This window comes from Mustela erminea, chromosome 16 (assembly GCF_009829155.1).
Source record: "Mustela erminea isolate mMusErm1 chromosome 16, mMusErm1.Pri, whole genome shotgun sequence".
Taxonomy (NCBI): domain Eukaryota; kingdom Metazoa; phylum Chordata; class Mammalia; order Carnivora; family Mustelidae; genus Mustela; species Mustela erminea.
Window position 1 is genome coordinate 84014864 of NC_045629.1, and position 13150 is coordinate 84028013.

General features: G+C 56.3%; 1 long non-coding RNA gene across 1 annotated transcript; it reads left to right on the forward strand.

Moving 5' to 3' along the window:
* The first annotated feature begins 1709 nt into the window (after positions 1-1709).
* On the forward strand, positions 1710-6612 carry LOC116574886. Its single transcript, XR_004279529.1, has 3 exons — positions 1710-3159; positions 4350-4436; positions 5145-6612. It is a non-coding gene; the product is annotated as an uncharacterized LOC116574886 (long non-coding RNA).
* The last annotated feature ends 6538 nt before the right edge of the window (positions 6613-13150 follow it).

The following is a 13150-nucleotide window of genomic DNA, read 5'->3' on the forward strand; positions in this document are numbered from 1 at the left end:
GGACAGCGAGGGTCACCATGGGAGTTGGGCCGAGACTCCCCGGGGGTGAGGTGTTGGTGCCAGGGCCGGCCCTGGAATGCGCTTGGGATCCTGTTCTCTGAGGCCTTCCCAGGTGTTTGGGGCCCAGGAGGAACTCAGAGTGATGAACCGCCGGCCCGTGGAGTGGAAAACCAGCTTCTCTGGGCCCATTCAGAGCCAGGGAACCGCCGAGCAGGAGTCGCTGGGACGCGCCCGCCCGAGGAAGAGCCGGACGGAGACTCTGGGAAACGCGGTCCCTTGGGCTTCCCAGCCTCACACCCGCCCGCGCGCTCAGGCTGACCCCGGGGGCCCCAAGTGCTGTGCCTGTGCCAGTGGCCGCAGAATACTGTCCAGCAGCGCGGGACAGTGGTCAGTGTGGGGCTCAGGGTCGTGGCCCGTCTCGGGGGAATCTCTGAGCTCCAGCGTGGGCACGGATGCTCGGAAATGCGGGTTCTCATCGCCACGGCCACCAAAGTGGGGACACCCCGCCAACACACAGCCAGGTGACGGTGCAGGGATTGCATCCGCGGAGGGGACAGTCCCCAAATAAGGGGGGCAGGAGGGATCTGCCCCGGTAGGGCGACAAGAGGAAGGAGACCCCGCCTGACCAGGGCCTTGGGGAGGGATCGGGAAGCACCTTGGGGCAGCCTGACTGAGACTGAGTGGGCCGTGACCGTGGGACGCACCTGACGGGGTCAGGCTGGCGTTAAGAACAGAAGAAGGGGCGTCTGGCTGGGTCCCCGGAGCGGGCGACTCTTGATCTCCCAGTTGGAAGTTCAAGCCCCACGCTGGGTATAGAGATCACTTAAAAAAATAAAAAATATTTAAAAAAGAAAAGGAATCCCAGGAACTAGACGTCAGAATGTCCCCCAGATACACACGGGCAGCTGTTGTGGCGGGCAAGGGTCCTCCGCGGGGCTCCGAGTCCCCGGGTAGAAGGCACTGGCGGTATTGTTCACTCAACATTGGTCAAGCGACGGCGCTGGCGTGGCGCGAGGTGCCCGGCGGGTGGTGGCGAGGTGGTAGGACCCCGTGACCCCGCACTCTGCTCCTGCCCACGTCACGCAGGCTTCCGTCCCCCGCACCTGCTGTCTCCCAGGTGGCATTCCTCTGTCACTGCCCTTCCCGCACCTACACTCAGAGATGGTGATGCTTATCCCGTTTTCAGAAGCCCCCTGAGGCCGGGGGCTTGAAGCCACCCGCACTGCTGGCTGGGGGACCCCGGGGCCCACACTGCCTCAGCTCTGGGGTCAAGTCCTTGCAGAGCTGGGCTCAGAGGCCGGTGGGGCCCCCGGGTTCCCTCTGCCTCTCCCTGGGTGGGGGGGAGGTTGGAGGGCGGGGAGGGTGCAGGCCCCTGAGGGAGCAGAGGCAGGGGGGTGGGGTGGGAGAGAAGGGGCTGAACCGTGGGAGGAGGAGCCCAGAGCTCTAAGTTTCCATTTCCTGCCGCCTGGGGGAAGGCAGGTAGGGCGGGGAGGGGCGGGGCCGCGGGGGGAGGCCTGCTGGGGCCTCGTGCCCCAGACTCTAGGGGTGCCCTGGCACCTGGCCAGGCTGCGGGGAGGGGCCAGGCACAGGGTGGCCAGGAGCCCAGACTCCCTGATCTCAGCGCCTGGAGCCCGGGGGACGCCCCTCCCCCATCTCAGTAGCCCAGTCAGCTCTTTGTTCTGGTGCGTTCCGCATGCCCCCAGGGAGGGGGTCTCTCTGGGGAGAAAACGGGCATGTCTGGCTCCTGTCCCTCGCCTGCCCTCCCTGCTGCTGGGCCTGCGGGCCTGGGAGTGGAGGGATCCTGCCCCAGCTCTGGCCTCCACCCGCTGTGCGTCGCCGGGGTGGCCACGGCCCAGGCCACGCCAGGCAGGCCCTGCGCCTCCTCTCCCCGTCCTGACCGTCCGCCACTTCGCCCTGCTCCTGCTCTCCTGTGATTTCTAGGTCCCCAGCGTGCTCGGCCCACGGCCCCGTTGGGACGGAGGAGATCTGGGAAGTGGAAAGCACAGAGCCGGACGGAGATGGGGACACAGCAGACCCAGGGACGACACGGCCGCTCTGGCCGGGGCTCAGGCCCGTGGACACCCCACCAGCCCCCAACAGCGGGCCCGGGACGGTCGTTCTGAGGTCCCACCTCCGCAGGCCCCAGCCATGAGGCTGTGCTCCAGCCTGTGGGGACGTCCCTTGTGTAAGAGCCTGCCTCGTGTCCCCATGGGGGATCTTATCGAACGCTCCGTTTCTCCTCACCTGGGGCCCCAGACTGTCACCTTGGGAGTGTCTCTGGAGTCCCCTCGGCTGTGCCGTCGTGAGGAGGTGAAGTGGGAAGACGGGGGTCTCTGAGGAAAATGCACGAGACATGGATTCGGGAGGGGCGCACAGAGAGGAGGGGCCAGCTGGGGGTCCGGGAGGGCAGTGTGCGGGGCAGCAGACACCACACCCCCGAGGGGTTCTAAGGCTGGGGGAGGGACCACTGGGAGCCCAGCAGATTCTAAGAGGAGAAGACCCAAGTGGGGTGTTGATGCCATGGACCCCCTCCTGCAGGGTCTCCCTCCTGCAGGGTCTCCTGGGACAGTCCCATCACTCGTGAGCACCTGCGGCAACTGTCCCTCTGGCCGCCTTTCCAGCCTGGCCAGTAGACAGCAGGTGTCCCTGTCACCGGGGCTGGAGGGGGCGCCGCGTGGCTTCACTAAGTCCTGCCCACCCTCTCCAAAGGGCACCTTCCGCCGCCCTCTTCTATTTTTCTGGTTCGGATGTGCCATCTGTTCTCTGCTGGGAATTTGGCCAAACCTGCCTTTGCCTGACTCTCCTTCGGGGAGGGACTCAGACTGGCACCCTTTCCATCCGCTCCCCGAGCAGAGGATAACCTGACCCCCTCTTCCAAGAGTTCTCTGGGGACCAGAGCAGAGTAGGACCCTGCAGAACGACATGCCGCCTCCCCCAGCTGGCCTGGGTTTCTGGCACCCGGACTGAAAGCAGCGGACCCAGGGCCTCAGCAGACGAGGGAAACTAAGGCCAAAACAATTTGCATTTCCTCAACCTACCGCCCAGGGACTGACAAGTCCTCGGAACAGGCAGAGCGACCTTCCTCTAGGGGTTCAGCGGCCTCGATGCTGACACTTCGCGAAGGGCAACAAGCCATTCTGGCCCGACCCCCAGGATCCTGTAAGTCTATTTTAACATAAACATTCCTTTGGAGACTTCCTTTATCTCTAAACCCCAAGGTACGTGGTGGCCATCATCGCCGCAAGCATACACGCACCGAGAGACATCCGAAAGGTCTCAGGACTGAGTTTTCATGGAACAGTAGTGCATGACCTTCTAACAGGAGCTGTCCCCTCAGGGTCCTGGAAACCTTGTTCCCAAAATACCTGGGAGGCCCGCACTCTCCCTAACCCCTCCCAACTTGGAAATATATAGGGGCCCCTCCCCAGGACCCCAGTGCAGCTCTACCTGCCCCCGGTCCTGTCCCCGGGCTTTAATAAAACCACCTTTTTGCACCAAAGACGCCTCAAGAATTCTTTCTTGACTGTTCTCTCCTAAACCCCAACATTTCCTACATGATTTGGTGCATGGCGTGGGGCGTCGGCCTTTCATCTGGCCTCTGAGCCTTGCTGCAAACTTGACAACGGCTTTCTTTCCCTCCATTCCCATTTCAGGGGCTTTGAAAGGAATATGATATTTTTTCGTTAATAAATTTTTTTTAATTTTTTAAAAAGATTTTATTTATTTATTTGACAGGCAGAGATCACAAGTAGGCAGAGCAGCAGGCAGAGAGAGGCGGGGAAGCAGGCTCCCTGCTGAGCAGAGAGCCCGATGCGGGACTCAATCCCAGGACCCTGAGATCATGACCTGAGCCGAAGGCAGCGGCTTAACCCACTGAGCCACCCAGGCGCCCAGTAAATTTTTTAAAAAATATTTTATTTATTTATTTGACAGAGAGTGGGAGAGACCTTGAGAGAGAGCACAAGTGGGGGAAGCAGCAGAGGGAGAGGGAGAAGCAGGCTCTCCACTGAGCCAGGAGCCTAATCGGGGCTTGATCCGGGGACCCTGGAATCATGACCTGAGCCAAAGGCAGACACTTAACTGACTGAGCCACCCAGGTGCCCCAAGGACTATCATCTTTTTTTTTTTTTTAAGATTGTATTTATTTGACAGAGAGACGTAGTGAGACGGAACACAAGCAGGGGGAGTGGGAGAGGGAGAAGCAGGCTTCCCACCAAGCAAGGAGTCTGATGTGGGGCTCGATCCCAGCATCATGACCTGAGCCGAAGGCAGACGCTTAACAACTGAGCCCCACAGGCGCCCCCCAAGGAGTATCGTCTTACTGGAACACTCTCCTGTCGATCGCTCAGGCTACGATCCTCCTGCCCGCGGCTGCTCTACGGGACGGAAGGAGAAACCCTGCCGTTTCGCTGGAAGTCAGTCCCCGAGCCTGAACGGTAATAAGACCCAGAAACTTGCTGCCCTCTCTTTGATCCTGTCCTTCGACAAAGTCATCTGTCGTGGGCACGGGACAGGCACCCCAGCGACCAGCCTGGCTGCCCATCTTAACTCTCCCATGTGAGGTTCCCTCCTCATCGGTCTAATGTGATCCTACCCACGTCCCTGGTCTGGCCCCTTCTGGCCGCGGGACCTCCACGGGGAGCCGGCGGAACCCAGCACCCGACTGAACTAAAACCCAACGGGGATGGCTTCCTGGGGACTCTGGCTGGAAAGACCACACATGTGGGAATGTCACTCAGAACGTGACGGGTTTCTGTCTTTACTGTTTTCCGTCAAGGTCCTCTAAGTACTTAAACTACAATATTGGGACATTTCCCCTGGTAAAACTTCTCTAGTGTTTTCCATGGGCTAACAATGGTGGGTTCTTCAAGGCAAGGTGGAGTAAGAGGTGACCTTCACGGCACGACCTCCGAGGCATGGTATTTCAGGCCCTACTAGCCTAGGACGCAGTGGGGACATGGGGGGACGCTGGCATCGCTCCTCCGGGGACTTTAAGGCAGAGCGGTGATCAGAGCGACCTCATCGGAGGGACACGTTGAGTCCCTTTGACGCCAGGAGCCTCTGATGTATCCCGTGTGGGACGCCACCTGGGAGTCGGGAATGGGATTCCCCGTGATGGACCTTCTCTCTCTCTCTCTCCCCAGTTCCCAAGGACTCTTCCTCGGGGAGCCTTCTAACCCCCCGGAAACCATGTGGATTGCGAAGTTGAGGAAAGGACTGAGCTCCTGTAGCCCCGCGTGGCCTCGGTGGGATGTGGCGGTTCGTCTCTTCCGCAGGAAGCAGGGCGCATGGGCGGGGATGCTCTAGGGCAGCCTGCGGGCTCTGCATCGGGACCCCGACCTAAGGGGCCTCTTGCAGAACAGGTTGGGTCAGGAACCGGGCTGGTAAATTCCCTCCCTGCGTGGAGGATGATAATGATCTAAACAGGCCTGGTCCCGACAGGATCCAGGTTGCTGGAGGAAACAGGGGCCGTGGTCCCGAGGAGGCGGACGGGGTCTCACGGTCCCTCCTCCTGACGGCTGTGGGGGCGTCTCCTGCATTTCGCGGGCTGGCTGCAGTTAGAGCCAGCTGTGGGGCTGGACCCGGGGATGGGGACTTGAAGGAGGTTTCCCAAGCAGCTGCCGAAACTCCCTCTGTGTCCGGGGAGTTTCCTGTCTTCTCCAGCCCGACCTGGACCACAGGTGTCCACGCTGGGGGACAAACAAACAGGGTGTCTGTTCGTCTGTCTGAGCCGAGGAGCTTTAGAACCAAGAAACCGCGTTCTCTGCCTTCTGGGGGCACGTGGCCTCCTCTCCAGCCCTCCCCCTCCCGTGTCTGCATGGCCCGGGGGCCTCCTGCTTAACTGGCTTTGGGGCCCTCCTTGTTCGCCCCCCCCCCCCCCCCCCCCGCTGTGAGGAGCAGAGAGGAGGGTCAGCGCTTGACCCCGCCCACTCCGGATTCCCCCCAGGGTCCCAGGGAAAAACCACAGAGGGCAGCAAACTGATTGGCTTTTAAGTAGGTGTTTTAATCTGCTTGACTGTCCTGCACCCGTCACGCAATCAGGTTTTTGTCCACGCACCTGTCTAACTACAGGTACTTGTTCACGTGGGAAGGGCGGCAGGCTCCTTCCCAGATGGTGTTTAATAGAATCGGGTTCAAGAGGTCGGGGGCCCCCACCCCCTAAAGCATGCTGGCCGGCCAGGAGCCCCCAGGTCAAGCTCTTCATTTAGCTGTCCCACTGTCCGCAGAGCTGACACCCCCCTTCCCCACCCCGGACGTGGTTGAGACCCCCGAGGCCATTCCCTTCCTTCTGTCACATACCAGTTGTAAGTCTTCCCCACAGGAAGACTTTAGATGGGGCACGGGGTAAGCTGAGGAAAGCTTAGAATACCAGGACGGGGTCCTTCCCATTTTAAAGGTAGTTTCCCCCCCCCCGGGATAGAGGGTCCTTGTCTCTGCCGACCTTTCTTCTGGTCGAGTTCCATCAATGTTCCATGATTGTTCATCAGTGTTCCACCAAGGCTTGCCCAAGGTCGGATAAGCTCCTGATCTCTGTTGCAACTTATTAGCAAAAAAAGTGACATAAGGGCCCTGGGTGGCTCAGTGGATTAAGCCTCTGCCTTCAGCTCGGGTCATGATCGCAGGGTCCTGGGATCAAGTCCTGCTTCAGGCTCTCTGCTCCGCGGGGAGCCTGCTTCCTCCTCTCTCTCTGCCTGCCTGTCTGCCTACTTGTGATCTGTCTGTCAAATAAATAAATAAAATCTTTTTTAAAAAGATGACTTAAAATCATGGTTAATTTTGTCTGTCTCAAGGTTTTCATGGGTAACTAAGAGAGCTTTCAAAGTCTGTCATAACGTGAAACTTAACATTTTGCTCCATGATAAATTGGGATTGAAATCATTGGACACCTAGGTCTTTTCCAAATAGGAGAGAGTGCCACTGAACACAGCTTTGCACTTTTGACTTCTTATTGCTAAGAAACTACGGATATTTGGGTCTGTTGGAAAACGTGCTTTGTGCTTAATAGAGTCATAAAACTGCCATCTGCAGAACTCTGGAGTGACAGTTCACAACTGGTTACTGCTTAGTTCTCCGGAGACTAAGAGTTAAAATCTTGCTACATGTAATTAAAACCGGTGGGAATAAGGGAAGAAACTCAGTATGTGTAAGAAAGATCTGAGGAAAGGGGACACATTTTTGTCAAAGGGAAGGTGTGGGATGTTTGCAAAGGGAAGTCTTCGGAGAGGAATTTGAGTGTGGTCAGGACGGACCAAGGTTGAAATGAGCAGATTTGAAAATACGCTAGTGTGAGACTGAAATTCTGTTTTCTCTCTGTTCAAAAGACACAGTTTTCTGGGATTGTTGGTCTGCTCTTGGGAAAAAAATATAAACAAAGCTGTTTGCTCTTTCTTTGCCCAAAAAACCGGCCTCTACGGTTTGTGTTTATCAGGTTTTTAATGATCCATAATCCTGCTTAGGCATGTGCTTTAACTTCCTAAGGTTTTACCAAACTTCCCTGAGATTTCAAATTGTAAACAACGTCTCTTTGACTAATAAGGCTTGTTTACACGGTGTGTTGTGTTCTGGTGCAAGGTCGTCATTGAACCGTCGGAACCATGGCTGGTCTCTAACATTTGCTCTTCCAGACCTTTCTCTTGCGATATTGTGATTTACAGAAACATGGTAAAGTATGCATTTGTGAACACAATGAAGCATTTAACTTTTCTCTCTGATTGAACCCCCTGAAGCTCAAAAGGTCTCAGTAAGTATCCTTTCTTCTCGGGCAATCATAGTACCTGCATGAGCTCTGTAAGGATCTGTTCTCCTCATAACAGGGCATCATTGGAAACACTGATGATTTTACCACGGCTTTCAGATGTCACGTTTGAGAGAGACGTGCACAGACTCAGATGTGACTAGACAGCTTTAAGGAGCTAAGGTTGACTTTATGAAACCTGGAGCCATAAAGCCCCTTGGAACTGTTGGCCTGACCCCTTGCTTATGGAGTCCCCAGCAGCCTCACCAGGTGAGTCAAGAATGTCACTTCCCAGCAGGTGCAGGACCCTCGGGCTGTCCTGGGGACCTGGTGGAGAGGAATCCGCCGCATCTACAGGTACAGCGGGCATGTCTGATGGCAAGTACGTGGCTTGAAAGTTCAACCTAGAGATTCCTTATAAAGTTCCAGCAAAGCAGATTCTAAAAGATCTGTAGGATCACTCACTGTTCTTGCTGAGCTTATGGAAATAATCAGGCCAGGTGTGTTAAAATTGAACTTGTTTTACAAACAATGTAGTCTTAACTTGGCTACCTCTGGAAATAACAGCGATTTTAGTGAGAAAATTTGCGTTTCGATAACACACTTTTGCAGATGTTAAATCGTAGTTCTGATTGTCTTTGAGTGTTTGCTCTTTGCCTGAGCGAGCCAGCTTGAGAACCTTCAGAGAAATTAGCCCAAGAGCTCATGTGTAGACAATCTTGCTTCTTACTCTGTGGAGACAATAACGAGACCCCGTGGGCACAGGATTGTTTGGACAGCTGGAGCATGGGATCGGTTCCCCAACAGTGTATAGGTCAGCGATCACCACGACCAGTTCCGTGTGGCTGGGATGACAAAATTGCTCCTTAGAAGCACAGCACACCCCACGCCACGGGGCTACCCATGGGCTTCTGCAGATGGTGGACAGCCCCACGTTCCTTAGGATTGCATTGGGTGATGCACTGGGGGCTGCCCTTATCCCGAGGCAAGTCTTACCCCACTTGCCAGTGATTCCTGCTAACTAGGGTTGTGTGAAGGCCCAACCTCCTACAATGAAGGCTTCTTGATGCCACATTTATCCTAGAAGTTACCGCTGTTGACGTAAACTCACAAGAGGAGGCTTCAGGCAATCATGCAGCCGTCACCTGGAACTAAGCGGGAATGCAGTCACCCACAAATGCGGAAGGTGGCCTTGCAGAACCAAAGGGCCCTTGAAACCCCAACTGCAGTCCAAGGACGCCCAGAAGCAGGTGACCAGCTCCACGCAGGACCCGAAGTGGCTCTAACCTGTGGCTGCGCCTTCCCCCAGGCTGGATAGGCCCCTGGACCGCGGGTGTTGCCGGGATGCGCGGACCCACTGTTAAAGCCATGACAAGCATAGCCAACCTTCCGAACCGAAAATGAGGGTACACGTGCCAGGCTTCAGGGGTCCGACCACCTAACACCCATCTTTGCTCCTTCTTTGGGCCTGGGGGATGTTGTTTGGCACATGGAAGCTCCTAATAAGGGCATGGCCCAAGCCCTAAATGACACCCAAATCACATTTCTCTACGAAATACTGAAATAGCACAAATGCGTGAACCAGCTTTACAAAACAGAAAGGTGTGAGATGCTTTACTGCTGCACCCGGTGGAACCCGTGCTTCACAGAAACAAAGTGCGACGCCCACGTTCCAGATGCCACGAACCTCCGCCTGCGTCTCTAACCGACAGGAACACTCGGTGGGCGTCCTGGGAGACCCTGTCTCTCCTTCAATGACTGGTTAAACTCCCGGACTGGACAAGATTTTTGTCAACTTTCCAAGGACTCTGGGGGCACCTGGGTGGCTGGGTCGGTTGAGCGTCCGCCTCTGGCTCCGGTCGGGGTCCCGGGATGGAGTCCCTGTCGCGCTCCCTGCTCAGCGCGGAGCCTGCTTCTCCCTCCGACCCTCCCGCTGCTTGTGCTGTCGCTCGCTCTCGCTCTCTCTCAAGTAGATAAATAAAATCTTAAAAAAAAAAAAAGACTCTTATTTGGGTTCTTTTTCTTTCTGTTCCTCTAACCAGGTTCGTGTCTTTTCCCACGTCTCTGCGCCCGGTGCCGAGACGCTTTCTCTGCCGCCGCTTCCCGCCGAGGGTGCTTCCCGCTCGGGGGATCCGCACGTGCGGCCTCTCCTGACTCCGCGCCTCTGCCTCTCGCCGCTGCTCGAGCTACCTACGCCCCAGGGACAGCGTGGAGCCCAGCACGGCCATCTCTCCGCCCCTAGTCAGCAGGGAGACCTCTCGGAAGATGAGACCTTCCATCAACAACTTACAGGCTGAAGGGTCAGAGGGTTCGGGGTGGGGGGGTGACGTGGGAACCAAAAGCAGAAGAAAAATTAAATTTCCTTTCTCCCTACAGCCCACTGACAAGTCCTCGGGACAGGCAGAGCGACCTTCCTCTAGGGGCTCAGCGGCCTCCATGCTGACACTTCGCGAAGGGCAACAAGCCATTCTGGCCCGACGCCCAGGATCCTGTAAGTCTATTTTAACAGAAAAATTCCTTTGGAGACTTCCTTTATCTCTAAACCCCAAGGTACGTGGTGGCCATCATCGCCGCAAGCATACACGCACCGAGAGACATCCGAACGGTCTCAGGACTGAGTTTTCATGGAACAGTAGTGCATGACCTTCTAACAGGAGCTGTCCCCTCAGGGTCCTGGAAACCTTGTTCCCAAAATACCTGGGAGGCCCGCACTCTCCCTAACCCCTCCCTACTTGGAAGTATATATAGGGGCCCCTCCCCAGGACCCCAGTGCAGCTCTACCTGCCCCCGGTCCCGTCCCCGGGCTTTAATAAAACCACCTTTTTGCACCAAAGACGACTCAAGAATTCTCTCTTGGCCATGGGCTTCGAAAGCAAACATCGTTTGTTCATCAGTAGGCTGGGTCACAAACTAGGTACCAGCTCCTCCTCCCCGGCACTGTGTGTAAGTTCTGCACTAACTGCAAGAGGAGACCGCGCTTGGAGTCCTGTCTCCCTGTGTCCTTACCTACTGCAAGCGACAGACCCTTGCTCAAACCAAGAGACTTGGGCCAACGCACCCCCCCAAGGGGAAGACCCCTTGTCCTCGGGGACAGGAGGGGTGTTCACGCCCAAGTAGGAGTCTGCAGAACTGTTGGAGGCAGGCCCCTGGCCAGGGCGGCCTCCGCCATTAAAAGATGGCGCCTGTAGGGGCGCCTGGGTGGCTCAGTGGGTTAGGCCGCTGCCTTCCGCTCAGGTCATGATCTCAGGGTCCTGGGATCGAGTCCCGCATCGGGCTCTCTGCTCAGCAGGGAGCCTGCTTCCCTCTCTCTCTCTCTCCCTGCCTCTCTGACTACTTGTGATTTCTCTCTGTCAAATAAATAAATAAAAAATCTTTAAAAAAAAAAAAAAAAAAAAGATGGCGCCTGGCTAGTTGCCAGGTGAGGATTGCCTCGTGAGACTAAGCGGAACGCCCAAAGAGGAGGTAAACACCATTGGTTGCTAACGTAGTTGTTCGTTTGGGTGCACAGCCTGATTCGCTCCCTCCTGTACCCTGCTCGCTGATTGGTCATGTAAGCGTATATAAGTGTGTAGATTTGCAGAAATAGAGAGAGAGAAGATGCATCTGAACCAGGCTTCTTGTCCTTGCGGGTCGAGGGTGATACAGAACCCCCTGGAGACCCAGGCCCTTCCTTGCTTTGGACAGAGGGTCCTGAGTTCACCAACATAAAGGCACCCCCTTCATGCTCGTGCTTTGGGGAGCCCCTCAGTAGATTACAACGAACACCATTCTTTGAGAACAGTGTCTCTCTGCCCTCCTGGCACCAGGAACCCAGGGCAGGAACAGGAGGAAGCCACCATCCTCAAGATCCTTCCTGGGGATGCTGGTGGCTCCGTGGGTGGAGCATCGGACTCAGTTTCTGCTCTGGTCCTGAGCTCCAGGTTGTGGGATCGAGCCTCGAGTCAGGCTCCACGCTGAGTGGGGGTCTGCTTGGGGCTCCGTCTCCCTCTCCCCCTGCTTTTACTGCTTACTCTCTCTCTCAAAAACGAAACAAACCCCGCAACACCCACTCTGAGAGGGGCTGGGCAGGGGTGAGATCGAGCAGTCGCCGAGCTCTCCCACGGGGCTCAAATGCCTTTTTTGTAACGAGACTTTTGCTTGGTTCCTGGAGAGCGCTGTCCTTCCACGTGCGCACCCGCCCACTCTCCTGCCCCTACTCCCGGCCGCGGGACTCACACCCTCCTGCTGGGTCTCATGGACGCGCCGGCTCTGAGCTGTTCTCTCCGAGTCGTGTTCCCGCAGGTTCCCTGGGCTGCCCGCGCCCGCCTCTGCCTCCTCGTGTACTGTCTTCCGCACTTGCGGTCACCGAGGGAGCTCTGGTCACCGCGGGAGCTCCTCAGAGAGCTCCCACAGCACCCTCGTATGTGGCCCCCACACGGCTGTGGATGTGTCTAGGAAGGTGTTTGTAGGGTAGATGAACATTCCAGTGGGTGAAACACAAGTACAGCAGGCTGCCCTCCGTCGCGTGGGTGGACCTCGTCCAGTCAGTTGAGGATCTGGATGGCACCCCGACGGACACCCCCGCCCCCCACCCCGCAAGAAAGGGGCAGTTCAGCATTGAACAGCCTCTGGCCTTAACTTGGATGCTGGCTCTTCCTCGCCTCTGCTCGGCCAGACCGCGCTGATGACTCTGAACTTGCCGGCTCCCATAATCGTATAAGCCGGCTCAGTCCACGAGATCTAGTCCTGTACAGAAACGTTCTCTTATTCTGTTTCTCTCGAGAATCCTGACCATCACCCAGAATGTCCTTTTGATTTGCTCTCAGGAACCCCGTTCTGTCGGAACGCCCCGTCTTTGAATCACCTGTTTGTCTTTTCCTCTGTTTTATGGATCACAGTATCGTTGCTATTCTAAAATTCTCTTGTGCTGGGGCGCCTGGGTGGCTCAGTGGGTTAAGCCGCTGCCTTCGGCTCAGGTCATGATCTCAGGGTCCTGGGATCGAGTCCCACATCGGGTTCTCTGCTCCGCAGGGAGCCTGCTTCCTCCTCTCTCTCTCTCTGCCTGCCTCTCTGCCTACTTGTGATCTCTCTGTGTCAAATGAATAAATAAAATCTTTAAAAAAAAAAAATAAAAAAAATAAAATAAATAAAATAAAATTCTCTTGTGCTAACTCCCTTCTGTGGACCATCTGCTGGTCTGTGCGTGTGGCTTTCCCCTATTGTGATTGGTCATGGCCCCTGCCTCTGGAGATCCTCAGAGGCTTTATTGTGCGCTGGGCATTGTAGAATTGTAGAAGTAAGAACCACAGAGGCTGCACTCACACACCCCCGGGACAGGGGCCCCACACCCTCCTTAGCCGGATCAGTGGGTACCAAGTACCAAGCACCTACAGCTTTGTGGGGTCTGGCCTGCAGGTTGAGAAAGGTGCATGGAAA